The sequence below is a fragment of the Channa argus genome, chromosome 2 (genome assembly GCF_033026475.1).
Source record: "Channa argus isolate prfri chromosome 2, Channa argus male v1.0, whole genome shotgun sequence".
Taxonomy (NCBI): domain Eukaryota; kingdom Metazoa; phylum Chordata; class Actinopteri; order Anabantiformes; family Channidae; genus Channa; species Channa argus.
This window is the reverse complement of record NC_090198.1, coordinates 4,541,146-4,561,877: the sequence shown is the minus strand read 5'-3', so window position 1 is coordinate 4,561,877 and position 20,732 is coordinate 4,541,146. Positions and strand designations below refer to the sequence as shown.

General features: G+C 41.2%; 1 long non-coding RNA gene across 2 annotated transcripts; it reads right to left on the bottom strand.

The window, feature by feature from the left end:
- Positions 1-368: 368 nt before the first annotated feature.
- LOC137109891 (uncharacterized) lies at positions 369-19,064 on the bottom strand. 2 transcript variants are annotated; one of them, XR_010912301.1, is made up of 4 exons: positions 18,932-19,064; positions 4,664-4,741; positions 2,167-2,556; positions 369-2,068 (listed from the first exon to the last, which is right to left on the bottom strand). It is a non-coding gene; the product is annotated as an uncharacterized lncRNA (long non-coding RNA). The 2 variants fall into 2 exon arrangements; XR_010912300.1 differs by having other exon boundaries at positions 2,167-4,741.
- Positions 19,065-20,732: the final 1,668 nt, after the last annotated feature.

The following is a 20,732-nucleotide window of genomic DNA, read 5'->3' as shown; positions in this document are numbered from 1 at the left end:
TAGGATTTGAGCATTGCAGCATGTGTCACATGTGCAGAAGTTGGGCAAAGCTTGAGAAATGTCTTAAAAACATATCTAAAATATTGTTGGTGCTTTTATTGACCTGTTCCACCGCAACAATTTAGCATTTTATTCTCTCACCCCACCCATGAGGGTCTACATGTAAAAACCTCACATTCAGTACATCCATCATTCCAAATCCTTTTAATTTTAATGTCAGTTTACATTTAATCTGCAGAATTTCAATAAAATTATGGAGTTACAAGGTTTTATATTGAGCCTACTGTGGCCTAAGCATTGAATGCACCTATAAGAAGAGTAAAAACACTCAATCTGAAACATCTGCTCTGAAACCTTGACATGGTGACAAGGAAATGCCTCGCTCCTAACAGCTCTATTTATTGAATTGTAGCAAATATTCCTGGCAGCAGGACTTTAGCCAAACCCAGACTGGAGCTCACATCTGCACCCAATCAGCGCAGGAGAAAAGTCCTCTGCTGCAAACTCTCTGTTCCATTTATTCACAAAGCCCAGCGCTAGGAAACAGAATGTTTATTTGAAGTAATACTTTACTCTGTACTACTGGATGGCAATATTTCAGCAGTTTCGTTGCTTCCTATGCACAGAGTAATATAGAAAGGGATTTCTTTTTCGTGTTCCTTGCCACAATACCTTTACACTGTTTGTAAGAGTGTAAATCACAGTCGTCCGTGTGTGTTTGTTTTTCCAGTCTTTTTTTTGCTGAATATGACCTGAGCAGGACATGATTGTTATGTGCAAAATATTTGTTGCTGTTATTATACTTTATTCTGCAATTTACTTAAATCCATGTCTTCATAAATCTGTAATGCATGGTGATTTTATGGTAATAATACTGGGAGCAGTTTCTAAAATAGCAGAAACATTTCTGTACTCCAGGGGAAGGTGATATAATGCACAGTGCTGCGTGTAAAACACAAAAGAGATCACACAAATTTCATATCACATCTCCATTTTTATTGACTTTCTATTTTAAATTATATATACAGTAACACTACAGGGTGCTTTGAATTTTATTCCCTTTCTTTGACTTCTGTCGCTTGTTCGAGATATAAAAAACAACTCTAACGCCACATGAAGCATAAATTATTCTGCAAACACAAACCCATGCACACGTGCCAGAGAGGTACAGTATACCTCACCGCAATTATGTACATACAGAATAACCACAAAGGCTATCACACACACACACACACACACACCAGCATGCAGCTCTGTGCACATGACCAGCTGACAAAATAATTAAAGAGAGCTTACAAAGCAAGTTGTGGACAATTGTGTAAATCGAGCCAACCACAAACAAACACAAATCTGAAAGTGCTTTCTTACCGCGCAGTATCGTTTCTCATGGGAGATTGGATGAAACATAAATTCTATTAGTATCTGAGATCCTGATTTGTAAAGTAATGGGTGTACTGTAAAAACATTATGCAGCAAAGTTCTATGGGCACTAGCTCGAGTGTCTGTCAGTGTCTGAGCTGTGAATGTGGTCATTGTCATGTTTTGTGTAGAGGGCTTGTACTGTGAGCAAACTCCATTAGGATCCGATCGCTGAAATACTCAGCAATTAATTTTCTTTATCTCAGTTTAATACGTTCAAATAAATGTTGGCCTGAATTCAGCACTACAGCTTGGCTGACATTATCAGTGCCAATAAGAGGCTTTTTTTTTTTTTTTTTTTTTTTGTATATTTAACTCCAGTAACCTCAGTCACAATTGAATCATTCGTTTTAGCATAGTACTGAGTGACTTTAAAGATTTGACTTAATCGAATCCGACCAAATGAGAATGAAATTAGAATGAAAGACGTCTAGTTTTGCTAACTGTTGGGGGACCTGTGCGCCATCTTGTGATCTTTGCAGCATTTTAACCTGTGCATGCTACAGTGCTGAGCGAAAAATAAAAAATAAAAATACAGTGTATAGCAAAACATGTCCATATGCTTCTAATTTGATGGAGTTTGGAAGACGTGAAAAGGAAGAAAGAGACTCCTACCTGAAGAAATTACATTGCAATAACAAACAGTGATCTGTGGAAAAAATAATAACAAATACATGAACTGTTTTTCAGTGGCTTCATGCAAAATCCGCTAATTCAGTACAAGTCAAAACATAGATTCCAACTTACCAGCAAGTGGGCAGGGGGGATCCTCACAAGATGGCAATCACGTCTCTAAAAGGTTAACATTGCACAACGTAAACTGGCTGTTAAAAAAGTCAATGGCACGTCTCTAGATGTGGTGATGCTTAAACATCTCAACAACTATTGGTTGAATTTACTTTTATTGTGAAATGTCCAACCTTTTTAACAGTAAGTGTTATACCCACTGTGTTTACCACAATCAACGTCCCTTAAAAACCCAAGCTGTATTGGAAAGTTTTAATCTCATTTCGTAAAATATCTCAACATCTACTGAAGGGGATGACAGCAAATTCTGCCCAGATGATGCCCAGACCACGATTCCTCATGTTGTGGATCGTCCCCTATAGCATTTCGTCTTCTGCTGCTATGACAGATCTAGTTCAGGACGAAATACATCAACAAATTTGAGATGGATTAGCATAAAATTTGGAACAGACATTCATGTTCCAACCCTGTCTCTCCCAAAAAATTACATTACTATGCAACTCAACTGCAAGCACCAATTATGTTCTTGACAATGTTACCGTGCGTATTTTGTAATAACAAATAAATGCAGGAGATAGTTTGGAAGGATAGTGGGCATAAAAAGCAGAGGACTATCATACTAAAATCCAAGTTGGACTCTAGAGTCCTGTGTGGGGTTAAGTTTATGCAAGAAAAGCACTTTGCCTAAAATTAGATGGTGGTTTTATTTAAGAGGACATAAACACATTTGTGATTAGATTAATCTCATTTAATCTGACCACAAACAAACAAACCAAGTGCTTTGGGTCCCTGAACATAACAATAAAATGATTAAATAACATACGGACAAACGGGATTTTGTCCTAGATGCTCAGATATTGTAGCCAGCAAAATGTGTTGTCTGGGAAAACTTTTTTTTTTTTGATATGTTTAAATACATTGTCCGGTATACTGGCTGGACTAAAACTGGACTAAGACTTCGCCCACCATGTTTCTTTGCTATAATGATACTCATCAAACATTTTAATGCAATATAAAGGCGCTGTACACCAAATGTCTCTGTCCATATTACTGAAACCATTATTATAACAACACTTTATCATGACTTTCAATTGTGTCAGCACATCCTCACATCCAGCTTGTGACCATAATCAGTTATTTCATAGCACTCATAGCATAATCCCACTTTATTGTAAAACTTATTTAGTCATCTTTAGACTTTGTCCTTTTTGATGGATTTTAAAGGTTTTTTTAGTATTTTCGTTCATTGTATTTTGTGTTGTACTTTTTCAGATTGTGGTTCTTCCCTGTCTTTTGGATACACTTCTTTAAATCTTGACTGATTTCCATTTTACATTGTAATAACTATGTATAACTGTATAACTACTAACTGTAATAACTGGGGTGATTTCCCTATTTTACTCCATGTCGTCATCATCAGGCTTGATTTTTGAATAAATGTTTGAATTCTGAATCAGCTACACTTCATCTGTTTTGTGCCCCTGTGCATAATAAGTATTGCATGCACCTAAACATCAAACTGGCTCAGAATCAGCATGTAGCATGTCACTGACCGTGCTGTCATGGTAACACAGCCAATCCATGATAGTATGGCTCAAGACTATCAGCAACAAAAAAGTCAAATAGAACCTAATTCTATCTTTACTATAATAAAGATATATATTTCAATTGTATTAACCTCTAAGCAGCTGCGCTGGCTGAAAGCACGTTACCAAGACTTTCTAATGATTACAAGATAAAGTCATATGATCTCATACCATGTTGGTATATATCTCTTCAGGCTATTTCACAGATAAAAGCCAATTTATCTGCACTTCTTGTCACACAGCCCTCACATTCTGCTCACTGTGTGAATATCGTCACTCTCTCCTTCCACCGTCCAATGCTCTGTATTTCCTTTTCTCTCTCCTCACCTCTCCTAGCCCTGCCGTCTTTCATTTAAATATTTCATCCAGTTGTCTTGCGACTTCTGTGGCTTGCCAAGTGTCATCTAGATCCCGGGGCCCGACACTAAAGTGGAGCACGGAAGTCATTTTTAGAGGCGTGTGAGCGAGAACGAGAGAAAAGGGAAAAGGGGTGGGTTGAGACATGAGAAGCAGCTTGCCTTGGATCTGAGATGTCGGGCGGTGATAGGAAGTGAAAAGGTGGAGAAGACATGGGAGTGATAACTAATGTACTTCCTGTGTAGTTCCTTTCCTCTCCTGTCAACTCCACCTGCTGCCAACAACCTCCTCTCCTCCTCAGTCTAAAAGATACAACTGACGTGTTATGTGTGTGTTATGTGTGTGTTATGTGTGTGTGTTGGGGGGGTGGGGTGGGGAGGGGGGCTGATGGACAAACTGATTGCTGATATGGAGAGAGGTGCGAGAGACTAATAACTCGAGAAAGTCAGGAACAGTGTGGACAGATGAAGGAGCGAGGAAGGAGACACAAGTGCTTCTACATAGCCAAGAGCGATGAGTTCGCTCCGTGAAACAGGTGCCCTCATCTCTCATACCCAGGTTGATTCTTGGTTTTGGGTGAATTCAAACGAATTGGATCACAATGTACGATTTCGAGAAATCTCTGCAGCAACCTGAAAGGAAAAAAAAAAAGAGAGAGAGACAGAGAGAGAGAGAGATTGTGACCATGAAGTACCAATCAGAGTCGACCTTTTTGTCGTCACGGCAAAACTGACTCTTGTTGTAGTTTAGATAGTAGCTGTGAAAACATGACGACAAACACGGTTTGGCTTTTAGCACATTTCTTCCTGCATTGTCAGGTAGCTCGCTGCACCCCCCCCCCCCCCCCCTCCCCCCACATGCACTGCCTCCCACTACAACACTACAAACCACAGTGTAAAATGTTGGGAGTGCTAAAACCACATCGACAGCACACCTTTATTTTCCTACAGATCTCAAGTTTAAATAAGGTGGTGGTCGCGTCTTCTGTATAGGTTGAGGAGGTGAGCTCACCACAAAGCCACAGAAAGGAAGATTTAGAGGTTCAATAATAAAAATGAAATTGAAAGCCATGGTGTCCACTTTATTACAATAACGTGCGTGGAAGGGTGTGTTACTTATACAGGCAGCACCTGGTGGTATTAATGTTGAAATGGACAAAGGTCAGCATGAGCACTCAGACTGCTCTGTGGCAATGCAACGTCTGAAACTCGCTTCTGAAACTTGTCGATCATTGCCGCCATAACAATAAAAGCACCAGGTAGTATTAATGTTGTGGCTGACCAGTGTAGATTTAGAAGCAGAAAAAAATGGAATGGAAAAAAAAACAAACTTAAACCTCTCAAACTGCTGTAGTTATCAACAGATGAAGACAACATGTTGTCATTCCACGGCGTCATTTATTGACACTTCCTAAAGTTGTGCCGCTTTGTATGGCCTTTGTTGTATCATATTAACATTTAACATTAAATGCTAAATGTTTTGTACTTATATAGTGCTTTTCTACCTATTGGTACTCAAAGTGCTTTACACTGCTTCTTATTCACCCATTCACACTCACACACACACCAATGGGGGAGCTGCTATGCAGCTGGCCAACACTCACCAGTCGGGGTTCAGTGTCTCAAGGACACTTTGACATGTGACCGGAGGAGCCGGGGATCGAACTAACAACTGTGAGATTGGTGGACAACCGCTCTACCTTCTTGCTCCACAGTCGGGGCGACTGTGTATTACTATTGGACACTTGAGGGACGCCACTATTTGATGCCCTGGGTACAACTGCATCATGTATTGATGTTGCAGGTGCACTTTGGTGCCAGTACTCTCAGTACTGGATGCTCCAGGAGTTTTACCTTTTGACGTGACAGGAACGACTTTATATACACACAAAAAAAAAACACTTTATTATGGATTACGATTATGGAAAACAACTTCAGAGCAACATGTCGTGAAGAAACAACTACGGTTATGGTTAGGAAGAAAAACTTAAGTTAGAAGTTAGAAAAGAAATAACCTCAAAGAAAGATACCTAGATTTCCTGCGTACTGTCCACCATCCCAGTCCACCTCCCTATGAGACTTCCTTTCTGGTTTCTAACTGACTATACACCGAAAGCTTCGAGCATCACTCACTTTTTTAACACCTCTGAAACGAGAATGGGCTGATGAAAAAACATGAGCGTAAAGGGGCCATAGAGCAGGTATAAGAAAGTGTGTTAAAACCAATTTTATATAGTTTATTTCCTTGAGAAAAGTTTTAATTTTATCATTTTGACCTGAATGCCATGTAATGTAAAAAGAAATCTAAACTTTGATTAATTAAATAATAATAAAGACAAACTATTATCTTTGCATGTTTGCACGTAGACTTTTATACAGTCAATGTGAATGTTACGAGGCTCAGTGATCAGTGGTTATTATACTCATGGTTATGGTTCAGTGGGGCACCTAGTGTACTTTGAAGTCTGCATACACAGGAGACGTGGGAGACAAACCACAGGACCAGCAGTGTGTTTCCTTTTTCAAACTGGCAGTGAATGTCGTAACTTTAGCCAGTGTTGCTATTTCATTTTAACCCAAGCTATGATCTTTTCCAGTGCCCTAACCAAGTTGTCTTTGCGTCCAAATGTTGCAAGATTGTATGTCCGTATTTGCAACTATAACATTACACGTATAACCCACTGAATGTACTGGCCGGTAAAGTGGGGACCTAGTGAACCATATGTGTTTGCAAATCTGGATTTCTGTTGGGCCTATTGACCTCATTTGGCATAAGTGTTATCTTGACAAAACTTGATGGTATCTTGGCAGAGATGAGATTATAGCTCTCATTGGATTTTATCAGGTGTGCCACAGAGCTCAGTTCTGGTCCCTCTTCTCTTCACCCGCTGTACTACATCCCTTGGTTCTGCTATCTGGTGATAAGGCTTTGCCTTGCTTTTCCGATGATACACGGCTCATCCTGTGCTTTGTGGGTTATAATAACTCTTTATCTAATCATTCAGGAACGTCATGTTATATCCTGGATGCTTCAGTTGGTGTGGAAGCCTCTTTTTTTCTCAGGGTTGGTCTTAACCTCAAACAAATACAGTTGCATTGTTATATATGTTTTTTTCCTAAAGAAGCGAAGAAGAGAGTTTGCTGTGCAGTGAATGTAGCAGGTACTAGAGTCACCGATTATAAACCGAGCTGTTTATAGAGTAACCATCAAACTGTGGTGCTGAATTTTTACCTTTGATCTGGACCGAAAACGTGTCACAGATATGTTAAGGAAACTGCGTAAACCTGTTGAAGATGACTGAAATAAAGATACTAAATATGTAAATATCAAATAATTTTGTTTTTCTATCTCTGTGTCTCTCTCTCATATAATCTGTACTAATACAGCGCATTACAAGTAAAAATGAAAAAAAATACTGAGTTTGTTTATGGTTTTATTTATCTATTTATTTTAAAAACCACTGACCCTCAGATTTATGATATATAAATGCAGAAGATACTAAATAATTCATGGTACAGCTCAAAGTTCCCTGACAACACTCATGATGGATATTCCGAAAATATACAGGAAAAATTGAAATTGAAGTTGTCTGACGTGTGTAACTACTTACACAAGTATTAAAGAAACTTAGCTTAAGTTAAAAATACACACTTTGAGGGTCTACGCTAATAGTTAGCTAATATATTTTTCACATCTGTGCGTTCATACTGTGCACACACTCACACACACACAGGCATTTAACTGACCTATGTGATTCTGTGTGCATGAGGTTTCTGTTCCGCTTGCCAGGCTGCTCACTGACCCCCCCATATGTGTGTTTGACCTTTCAACTCTGTGCTTCCCCCTCAGGAGGCCTTGCTCTCTGATGCACCTTTTTACATCCCAACACACACACACACACAAACACACACCGATCCATGCTTCGAGTGTGTGGATTTAGCCTTGCGCCACCGACTCGCATTAGACTTGTGGTCTTCCACAAGTACAGATAAAAGGATATATGACTTCCTCAATCCCTGAAACCACAAATGTGTGCTGCTGCTGGACACACACAGGCACTGAGCTCCTGAGTCCCCAGCTTAGCACTTGATCCTCTCTCTGGGAGTTTGACACTTCAGAGGAAAAGCCTTCAGAAACTACTCAGGGCTACACACACACGCACACACACATTTGAGACTTTTTACATAACCTACAATCCCTGCGAGACTCTGGAACTTCGGTGGACGGTTCACGGTGATCTGCTGGTCAGCATCTGTTTAACGTCGAGGACGCTGCTTTCTATTTCCTCACACGTCAGTCATCAATATTGCTGATGTAAAGACACATTTCCATGTTTGAGATGCAGCGGGACACATCAAGAAAATGCTCCGTGTCACTAAACATCCTAAAGCTGCAACTACTCATTCTCTGCAGAAGTGGGAAATCATTTGAGCATAGTATTGACCTCTCCTTTCACCTCCCCCGAGGTAGAGCAGATTGTCAGCCATTTTAGCCCCGCGTGCGAGGCACTAATCCAGACAGGCGCGGAGCAGACGTGGTTCTAACTTTGGATGTCAAATCAGCTGGCATCTTTGTGAGGCCCAAAGGCACCTGACTGTCAGTTTTGTAAGAGAGAAACTGTGTCCAGTGCAGCCCGTGGTGTCTGCATTTAGCACAGTCTGATATGCAGTGCGCATGCAGAGGTGTGGATGCTGCGTACGGCTTATGGATGTTGGTTCAACATGAGGTCAGAGTGTGTTTATGATAGAAGGAGGAGGCTGTGGGGGTGTATGGACAGTGGTGGGAGCAAGGAGTTCAGCATGAAATATTAAAGCTTATTTTAACTGACAGATGTTTCTTAGATTCAGGATAGAGGGGCTTTTATTATGGACTATAACTTGTTTCCTATAAATAGTTAATATACATTGTGGCATTAATTTCCACCTTAAAATCATTTGGGCCTAGTGCTGAAACAAAACAACACAGACCTTAACAATACATGTAAACTCAACTGGTTTTCTTACACGGGAGCTGGTTAACACATCTGTGCAGTATCAAACATCCCTCGTGTCACATCAGGGTCCCTCATAAGTGAGACAGCATCAGCATTGTCACAGAGAGACAAATGTGTGCTCATCTTCTCCCTCTCTGTGTTTTCCTTTTACTTCACTTTCTGTGTATCCCTCTGCCGCCATTAAATTCATCCGTCTCTCTCTTTCCATTTAGCGGGTATCTTTTACAGGCTAGCGGTGGGGTGAAAGTGGGTGGGAGGAGGGGAGATGCTTCAGCATAACAGCAGGGAGAATGTCACAGTAAGATAAACACTGGGCGCAGCTCAAGTGGCTTTGGGCTGACATGACAAGAGTATCGGCCTGTGATTTGTATCCACTGAAGCTCTCAGTGTGGAGTGGCGCCCACGCACTTGCTATGCATCCTGAAATGTACAGTGTTTGAGTGTTTCTGTAATCTAGAGCTATGTTTGTGTATAGTCAGCGATATTATAATAATACTGTATCACAGTGAGGCTGCTGAGAGTCCAGCGTTACAAAATTTTATAAGGGCTTGTTACGGCGTCACTGGATCTATCACAAGCATTCAGAAATAAACACTGATACTTCAGACCCGGCTGTTTGCTGTTTGTTGTGTAAAGATGGTTTTTAGGTGAGATTGTTTTGTCTGTTAATAATTGAAGTTGAATTTAAATGTAATTCATGATCATTTTATAAAATTAATTCAATGCAAGTACGCCACGACAGGGGAACGGGGGGAAAGACACAGTTTTGCTAATTTGTTGTCAATTGGCTTAGCTTGGGTAACAGATGAGTATTGAATATGAAAACCTGCGTGACGTCTCGGGACGTGGGTTGGGTTTGGTCAAGTACAAGTGAGGCTTCCGGTGGGTCGGATCTGAGAGGACGCTATTTTGATTCCATCACTTAAGCCACCAGTTGTATGATAACATTGTACTCAGCGATGCAGTGTGTTCGCTAAGATATAAAACCAGGTTAAAAACAGCCTCATGTGAATTACATTAGTTTGAAGAACAAAGGCATCTGGCTATAAAGCAAACCTCCAGCTGTAAACAGCCTCTACAGCTTACAGCCCTACTAGTTAAACTTTGACCTAATGTGCTTCCTGTAGTGTTGCACTTTCATAGTTTTCATGTGCAATCAAAGATTCATTTCCTTTAAAGAAGTGGCTCAAACTAAGATCCAAATGTGGAATATACTTCAGGCGAGCAAAAACGGTTTGGTGCATCCTACCCTGTTAGCTTATGTAGCTTATCTCAGTTTGATGATAGTAATTACTTAATGTTAATTTTAATGTTAAGTTCAGTAAAACCTCTTAATTCCAGTATCCTAAAAAAAAAAACAAGATTATTCTTTACTAGAAAATTCCCAATGAAAACATGATTACAACCAGATTCTTATTTCTTTACTTATTAACAAAATTAGGATATGGTGACAACTAACAAATAATATTTGATTGATATATGTTTATCTGTGTGTGTGTATTACGACACCAGCTTTAATTGATTCTCGAAAAAAAAGAATGTTAAATAGTCCAAGCTTCTTTGGTTCATAGTGATTTTACATTCAAAAATGTTATTACTTAAATATGTGTTTTCAGAGCCCATAGTAACAGGAATTTGCAATTTCCCTGAATTCTCTGATTCGACACCATGTTTTATGGAAGAGAAATGTTTCAGTGTTACTAAACAAACTCCTGTTAAAGGTCTTGGGTGAGCTGTGAGGTTGTTGAGGAGAGTTCCTGAGGTAGAATAAATAGTTTAGCATAAAGGTAAAAGAAAATGAAACACACAAACACATTCAACAATGGGTTATGAACATCGCCAATGTCTGCAAACAGGAGTAGAAAAACATGTTCTGCCAATAGTTTTGCTTTTTAGAAAAATATGTTTCATAACCAATATGACCCCACCACCATTTTGTTTTTAAACACACAGCTTAGTTTTCTTGACTGCAGCCCCTTTGGCACGGCCTGATTTTCTCTGTTCATTTGGTTGTGATGATGCTTTTCACTTTCTCTCTCTGTAGCGTCTTTCTCCTTCTCTGGAGGTGACTAGTGTGTCCTAAGGGACGGAATGGGGGGAGGGCAGTTATGAGTGGCCATAACAACTTCACATTAACCGTAATTAATAAAAGCAGCTTGTTCTACTTTAAGGTGCTTTTTAATGCATGAGAGCGAATTGGTCTCTGTTCATAAAGGAACATCTTCATACACCATTTTTTTTTCTTAATTTCATTTTCATGGGCTACTGTGGGTCTTATATCTCCAATTACAAATAACAAATAACACAACTTTTTCAGGGTTCTCTCTTTATGCTGATGATGTGCCCATTTACTGTTATGCTTAACATCTTGAAAAAGCCAGTCAAAGTCAAATCTGGGTTCACGTAAAATGAAATTAAACACACGTTTCGTGTGTCTAAAAGAGGTTTTCAACCATAAATGTGTCCACCATATAGGTCCCCACACCTCTCGTACATCCAACAGGACCAATTGTTAAAATATGGCCCACACATAACGTAGCAGGCATCTGCTGAAATTTGTCTATTTTGGTGCCGGGCATAAAAAAGTCAGTTAGTTTCACACATTTGTTTTGTTAGTTTTTTTGCCCTTGAATCAAACCTTTGCTGACAGCAGTTTGGTTAGAATTAGACACCAAGGCATCAGAGTTAGGTTTAGTTAAATGAACATCGAGACTTTCACACTGGACTCGAATTCCAGTCTCCTGCTTTGTTGGACAGTCAACACAACAAAGGACAGTGTGTAACTGTGTTGCCCAGTAACATGTCTAATACAACTATGTGTCTTAATGTAGACATTTTAAACTTGCGACACAGAAAAATCCGTATGTCTCTATCTGTAACAGCATCCAATCACAGCGAAAGAAAAAGGTGATCTCTGTGTTTTTAGCACATACGGTTTCAAATTTTAAAAAAAAGAAAAACTTTTTTTTATTTTTAAGAGGGATTCCCAGGGGCTCAAAAAAGCCCTGGTGGTCCCTGAACCTGACTTTGAGAAACCACTATTTTCAAGCAGTGTAACCAATGAAGTACAGTAATGGGGTGTAGTGGCCTAAAGTGTAGCTATGAAGTCTTCCCTAATGACTCTAGCACATGTGTCTGGCTTTCAGCCCTCTCATTAACGTCACTGGACACTGTATACTCCCTGGCTGTGTGACTGTGTGTGTGTGTGTGTGTGTGTGAGAGAGAGAGAGAGAGAGAGACACTGCTGTTTGCCAGTATAGCAAGTCTTAGAGTGCACCAGTGATCTCATCTCCTCTTAAGTTTTCTTACCCTGTGGCTAAGTGTTCTTGTCCATGTATGTCTATGCACACACACTCAGAGATAACACTGAGGACTACATGTAGAGGAATATACTTTGTGTGCAGGTAAGCTATGTGTCTTTTTATTCTATAGCAGCTGGAAGGATGTCATTTATTTCCTCGCCCTTTTATTGAAGCAAGCTTCCTTTTTCTTACATTTTTTTCACTCAAGAATAAATGTTTAGTAAATGTTTTTTATTTCATTTGTGTTTCATTTACAGATGTTGCAACTCCAGTTTATGAATAAGCAAGACCTGTGTGTGTGTGTGTGTGTGTGTGTGGTAAACAGGGTGGTTTGCTCTGTGGAAGAAGGAATTTCCCCCAGCAGTCCCCATCAGTAATAGTGCCTGTAATGAGCTGCAGCTGTCAGCATGGTTTCCACACACACACACACACACACACATGCACAGACAAAACACACACATACACACACGTACGCAGTAAGGAAGCAGTGACTCACTCAGCAGTGTGCCATCACACTGCAGGCTGATAAACAGTGTAACTCATCAGACATGCACCAGACATTAGACACAAACATTTCCTCGGAAATACCTACTCCCTCAAAAAAAATAACTGTGAGTTTACGTTACAGTTTATGATTCGTTGTACAACTAAAAAACACACTAATTGTTTCACACTTACAGTGAAATGCCTATTACTTGTTCTTGTCATGTCTATTCTGCTATTTCTTGTCCAGTGTTTTTCGCATTTTAAAAATTGCTTTTGTATTTATTGTCTTAAATATGACATATTTTAGTCGAGGATCACGTGTTGATTTAGCCAATCAAACTGCACAATCCCGGCGATTGCAGCATGTGAGTCATAGAAACTAAAAGAAAGATGCACATAGTCATGGGATCGAGTGTTTGTGTGAATGAAATCTTGATTTCTACGTTTGCAGTCAGATTTACACACGTCTCCAAACGCTTTCTACCTCCTAATGTCACAGTCCAAAGATGAAGGAAACTCTAAATGGGCTCCACTTCATCTCTAAAATCCGTGCTCTGTTTGGGGTCTAGGAAGCAAACAGCAAAAAGCTCAAAGTCAAACTCAAAATAAATGACCCTTAACTGTATTTTATATGGCTTTTCTAATGCAATAAGACCTATAATATGATATACAATCGATGGCATGTGTCAAAAGGTCTGTAAGAGAAAAATGACACAGGCAACTGTTCTTAAATACTAACAATTTGAAGGTATCTATTATTTATTCTATACTTGGATTTGATATTTAATGTTACTTTATGAAGCTCTAGCCCATCCCAATTCATCCATGTTAAATAAATATGTCAAAAGGAAGGATTACTACTTCATCAATTTTGTTTCCAGGATTTTAATGAAATTAAGACATTTTGATTTTATTATCTTATGTAACTGAGACCAATCATGGACATGAACTTTCTAGAATCGAGTTGGCTATTTACCTTTAGGTGTTGATTTTTTTTTTTTAATCACATTTTAAAAAGAATCTTAGCAGGTTAGAAAGTTGCATAAATGAGCTAATTGCAAATTAGCTGTGTTGGTAAAATGGTAAATACAAAACTGTCCCCAATACAACTTTATACCAGGCTTCTCTTATTTTATCTTCTTATTTTTATTAAAGTGTACTTCTCCCCTATTTGCTAAATTCTAAATTAAAGAGGAAAAAAAAAAAGGAAAAGAGGTGCCTCTTTGTGTTTTCACTGGTCCGGCCCTCTGTGACCTCTGCCAATTTTTATGTCATTTTACTCTAACTTTGTAGATCAGACTTTAATTTTGAAGTGCGGACCACGGGACAGTGATGAATAGGCTACATCAAGGAGGGCTTAAATTACCCTTCTCCCAAGGGGCAACACTGACCGCAAGGAGAGGTGTGTGTGTTTGTGTGTGTGTGTGTGTGTGTGTGTCTGATGACCTAGTAAGAGCAGACAGAGAAAGAAAGAGGGCTGGTCAGCACTTGCCCTCTCAACCCTGCTAGCTCCGCAGCACACCCAACGAGGCAGAAGGGAGGGAGGACACTGGGGAGGGAGGGAAAGGAAGAGAGAGAAAGCGTCCACTCTGTCTTTTCAAGCTTCTCACGTCAAATACTTGTCTTGTTGTTGGTGGGAGTTTGGAACTTGTAAAGTTATTTGAGGAGAGTCTAACCGTGGCCTCCTTTTTAATTCGCTCTCCATGCAAATTGGTGGCTTTTTCTTTTCTTTTTTTTTTTTTTTTTAGTTAATACCACTTCCAGTTAGGCAAGATGACTTTTGGAGGCCATTCAGATATCAGCGAAACCTTAACACTACATAATAAAACAGTCTGTCTAAATCGTGGTGGGCAAGGCAGGAGGGATTGGCCAACAGCCACAGGCACGGCCTCGGGGTGAGAGGGAAGAACTCCAAAAACAGGGCGACGAAAAGCCGTTTCAGGGAGGAAGGAACTTAGAAAACTTAAAGTGTAGCTTGATGAGGCCTGTGGATTTCTCCTTTCAGTCTGTCCTGCACAATAGAGAGATAGTTTCTATCTTTTTACTATTAAAAACAGATGAACTTGCAGTTGCACTTCTCACAAAACATTTTAAAGGCTTAGGGAACAGTATGTTTTAGACTTAATATCACTGAATATGGTTAAGATGTTGACAGGGATATTATTCAGGCACACATGCAGGCTAACTTTATCAACTTGTATATATTTATCACCCATTGTCCCACTTTTTTGTCCTGAAATGTGCGCTCACACTGAGAATGGATAAAAGGATTCTGGAGCTGTGCCACAGTTTAGAATTTAGGGGACATACAGTACATCATACTATTACTTTCTTTTTCTTTATTTCTTTTCCTTTTTTGTATTTTTTTTTCTCCCCCACAGGCTGCTCTGTCCCTCCCTATGGCTCTTTATCCACTCTACTAGAAACCAGTGTGCCGTGAAGCCGGTGCGCCACGCTGCCTCCCCACGTCAAAGTGATCGTCGTAGAAGGAGAACAAGAAAAGGGAGGAGAGGGGGAGAAAAAAAAAGAGTAAATCGCGGATGTTGTAGAGCGGTGGGGCTCGGAGATAAATCACATTAGTTGTGCTCTAAACCTTCTCTTGCTTCTACTGAACCGAACGCATCGGAAATCGAGTAAAGCCTGATCTGGGCTGTGGCACAATCCGCGCATCTTACAGAATGTTTTATTGTAACTTTGGAGCTCGCAAGTATTGATCATATTCCTGAAAAAAAGAAAGTGCAAGAATGAAAGTTAAAATACTTCTCCCCTTGTGATGCATCTATATAATAAAGGGTATTTTTAGCCAGCAAAAAAAAGAAATCACTGAGTCTGCGCTTTGAGGATTTTAGCCTCTATATACCCATAATGATTTATGTCTTGCCTGCTCATTATTCAATAGTAGCAATAAGTAAGGGACAGCATCAAATTTGGGCTCACCTCCTGCACCGTGAGAGCCAAAACCTTGCATTGCCGTGCGTCCGCGGAGGGGGTTTGTCTGGAGGTACGACTTTTGCGTAAAGGCAGAGGCGGCATAAAGCCGCCGTACCCTCATATTGTCTGCTGTTACCAAACACACACACACGTAAGACAACACCACCACCATGCAAAGTGAAGGAAAACCGACACAAATAACTGACCCACATGCGTAAAACAGGTTTCACACACGTGCCTATAGAAGTCTGGATCAACAGTAAGTGTGTGCGACGTTACGTGCATCTCTCTCTCTCTAAATGCTGGTGGAATCAATACTACAAAAGTTGATTGCTTCATCACTTATATACCACATTTTTTGTGGCATAAACGCGGCTGTCTAGAGCTCGCGTGCTCAAATCCTAATATGCCACCGTGGATTTATTTCTCTGTATATGATGCTTATTGTTTTTAGAAGGAAGAGGTAAATATGTCCCCGTCATCACCGCGACTCCTATAGTTGCGAGCAATCAAAGAGGAGAAGGTTGAATTAGATTAGTTTTAATATCAGTGAGCTTCATGAAAACGCACCAGGCGGGGAACACGGCGACAGAACACGGTATAATATTTATCCTATGGGCCCGCTGGCGAGTCTTAACAATATATGAATTTGATAAGTTATTTATTTTATGTAATGCTGTGATTTCTTGTCTGGTTTAATAAATTAAATTGTGGTCATTTGCTCTCGCAGTTTCTTATTTAAAAAATGTAATAAAAGAAAATAAATGTGCCGACTTCCTTATCGTGTGTGAAAATATTTACAGTTCGCAGATAAAAGGGTTCTGCTGGCCAAAAAACCCAAAACAACAACAACCAAAAAATAACCTTCAAACTAATCATTTGATCGCGGAAGAATAATTCAGTGGCTTCAATTGTACATAAAATGACACTGTGTGTCTACAACTGCTTTAAACTTCGATTTCAACTTGATCCAACGTGAATTCGGGGTAAATGACACACATCTGTCCCTGCTTTAAAACATATTTAATAACTGTTCAGTTTTTTCTTGGTCTTTTTAACACGATGCAACTTCAAAGTGTTGTGCAAACGTTTTGCGTAAATGTGTTAATCACACCCCCCCTACACACACACACACACACACACACACACAAATGAATCATCACTGAGGCTCTGTTTTGTTTTATTCTCTCTCTCTCTCTCTCTCTCTCTCTCTTTCACACACACACACACACACACACACACACATTACACGTCATTGACTCTATAAACAATGTGACGTTATTTCAAACAACTTTTAAGTTGTTCAGTTGTTCACTGGTTCTGTTCTGTTAGAACGTTGACTATGGAAACTGCACACACACATGCACTCACACACACACGCAACCCTACTGAAATAAAAATAAAAATGTAAAAAAAAAAAGAATCATAACTATTTGCAGCTTTGTATTGTTTGTGCCACGTATTATTCACGCTGCTATTTTCGGAGTCATATTGTGCAGGAGTCTCAGCAGTGCACTGGAGTTCGTGATTCAATTCCCTTCGCCAGGGGATGAGGAGAATACAACTGCTAAACGCTGCATCAAGTTCAAGCTCAAAAGTGCGTCTTGGATGCTGTCTCCTTAAACCCAGTTCGCCACCAGAATGGTCTCAACCAGGACTAAGTCTTTAGCACTTCCATCCAGATGAGAGCGCGCACAAGAATGAAACCTGTCAACCGCTTTTTTTTTTTGTAGGATTACACGACTTTTAAAGGGGTTAAAAAATTACTCCGTGATGATATATTTGATTTTTCATTTGGTAGACTAAAATAAATCGAAGCCCACCTCTTTCTCAGCCCCCTCTCTCCCTGACTGAGTTTTATAGAGTAGGCGTAGTAGGTCGTGTCTGTATGTCTGTATCCTTCTCAGCGAATACAGTGTGCGCACATTTAGCCAGGTTTGGATAAATGACACCAGAACAGTTTCATTTTCAGAAAAGGAGCAGAGAACAATGTCTGCAGGTGTGCTGCCGGTGAATAAAATAAAGGGGGGCGGGGGGGGGGGGGGGGGGGACCACAGGCATCCTGCAGCTGTGTTTTATTAAACTGGTCGAAAACACTGAAAAGTTTTGTTTTTAATTGGAGATTTTTATTTTATGCATCAAGTGAGCACATTACATCCAGATTTATATTAAGTTAGAAACTATAAAAAAATGTGATAAGAGAGCTGTATGGGTCAACTTAGCAGATAAACTCCCTGGTTATTAAAAAGACATGATTCATGGCCATAATCAGAATTTAATCTTTTTTTTATAATCATCCAGGGACAGAACACTGAACTCCCTGCTGAGCCTTACATGAAATAGTTATAATGTTTTACGCTCATAAAATAAGAGTGTTTCCTATCTTAGTAGACAGTTACACATTTTTGTGTTTCCACTTGTTTTAGTTATCTGGAAAGAAATAGTAAAAGTCTGGCGCCACGAGGAGTAAAAAAACGCCCGGACTCCTACTATTGGAGAGAAAACGCCAAACAAAAGCGCAGCGCGGTCGTTGACGGGCTTTTAAGAAAGTGGACTGTGTCAGTCAGATGGAGAGGAGAGCTCTCCGTCACCCGTGAGCGCGCACGAGTACTGTGTGTTTGCGTGTGCATGCGTGTTATGTTTGAGTGTACACTGTGAAAAGGGGGGGGGGGGAGGTTGTAGTATTGCGAGGAATGTGAGCACGGCAGTGTGTGTGTGTGTGTGTGATTGTGTGTGTGTGTGACACTGATGGATGCGCCAATGGAAAGACGGACAGATGCTTGGGCGGATCTAACAGCATGCAGTGGTGGAGCGGCGCACACAGTCGCGTTGAGATTAGGGCGAAAACATCCTCGATCGGCGGAGAGTCACCAATCACCAATCCTTCCCCCGAGCACCGTGAACGGAGGAGGAATTGACGGACTCTCCAGTTTCCCTCTCCGAGGAGCGACAACACTGGCAGAAAGGATGAGGAGATCCGATTCTCTCGGAGGAACCGACGAAGAAAGCTGCTTCTCCGGCTTCTGAAGAGCGTGCGAGACACAGCGCAGCCACATCTGGCGCAAAAGAAGACAGGAGAGGAGGGAGAAAGACAGCCTTTGGCAACTCACCCTCACTGCCCTCCCTTGTTGTTCCGTTCCTTCTCCTAGAACCCTTTATTCCTTTGTTTTCGCCAACGAGAAGCCACGCGTTTCCACCCTGAGGATTTCCTAAAAACAAAACAAAAACAGAGGACATTTTTTTTTTTAAATCCTCTTCACCAACTCAGCTGTATCCAAAAACTTTTCAACGAGAGAAAAAAAAACCCTATTCCTCATTGTATTGTGAAACACTGCGAGAAAAAAAGAGCTACGGCATCTACAGAAAAATATCTGAATAACTTAAAATAAGGAGGAGCTTACCTGCAAAGAAAAAAAAAAAAAGTATTATTCCACTGAGTTGCCACAGGGACATCGCTTGGTGAAGATTTTGCGCCTCTCCGGTCACTTGAGGCGCAGGAAGGAGAGCGGAGTGCAGTGTTGGGAGACACATCTGACTCATGGTGCTGTTTTAAATAGCTCCTATCAGGCCGCGGAAAGAAAAAAAAAAAAAAAACGGGAGAAAAGTACCATCAGCGGCCAAAAAAGTATTTGGCAGCAGGCGCCAGAGCTCGGCTTATCCGTGCGCTCAAGCCAGCCTGCATGCATGGGAGCAGCCTGAGCCGTCCCCTCTTCCTCCTCTTCCTCCTCCTCCACCTCCACCTCCTCCTCATGTACATTATTACAACAAGGGAGACCCAATCAAGCACGTATCTCATCGCACACACGTGCGTGTGCGCGCCCGTGCACGCGCACACATACTGACTGAGTGACTTGCTCTCAGCGGATATTTTTCCTTCCCCCCCCCACCCCCCCCCCCCCAAAGCGCTCTCGGACAAAATAACGTAGCCGCGCCAAGCAGGCAGGCAGGCAGGGCAGCGTGTGGGCGACCAGTCCCGACCGTCACCTCCTCCTCCTCCTCCTCTCCTTCTTCTTCTTCCTCATTTTTTTTTTTTTTGCTCCTCCACTGTCGGTCCTGAGAATTAAGAAACTGCACGAAAAAGCTGCATGTGGCATTTCTCCCCCCCCTCACAACCGAAGGGACTCAGCCAGATGCGAGTGGATTTGTATATGATGGTTACAGGCACGTTTCGGCTGCTTCACCTCTTGGCTTTGAATCGCGCGTGATTACCGGTGAGAAGGGGGGAAAGGAGAAAACCTCATGGATAGAGCTGCGGAGGATCAGCCCGCACAGTAAGTTGCCTATGTATTTCCGTTCAGATCACATTGTCAGCCTATGTGTGCTTGAAAATTCTACTGTAAATGCATGTGTGTGTGTGTGTGTGTGTTTGTTAGGCTACCATGTGCCCGCACGTCTGCTTCCCTCTTTCCATCTGCGATATAACTGATATCACGCACATTTCAAAGCAGAACCAATGATTGTCCTGCTGCTTTGGAATAATCGGGGGGTAGAATAGAGCAGTAAATGACAGGAAGAGTGAGAGGGGTAAGAGAGGCACAGAGCGAGGGAGAGGGAGGGAGAGAGAGGGAGAGAGAGAGACTACGAGCTACGTGACGCCTATCAACGGCGGAGAGGTTGAACCGTAGAGGAGGCGCAGGGCTTCAGTTGTGTCAGCTCTTGATGTGTTGTCCCCCTTGTTTGTGGACTTTTGACTGACGCGATCATTTGGTTTTATCCCCTCCAAGCTCGCCTGTTGCAGCCTCCGAAGTCAAGTGAAGAGGATCACACGGAGGCATCGGGGCGCTTTTGACCTCCCTTCTGTGATTTTCTACCGCGGAGCCCCCTCAGTTCCTGCTCCTACCGCCGTCCATCCGAGTCGGAGCCGGAGCGGAGCGGAGCGGAGCGCCGAGAGCGACCGACGGAGAGAGAGAG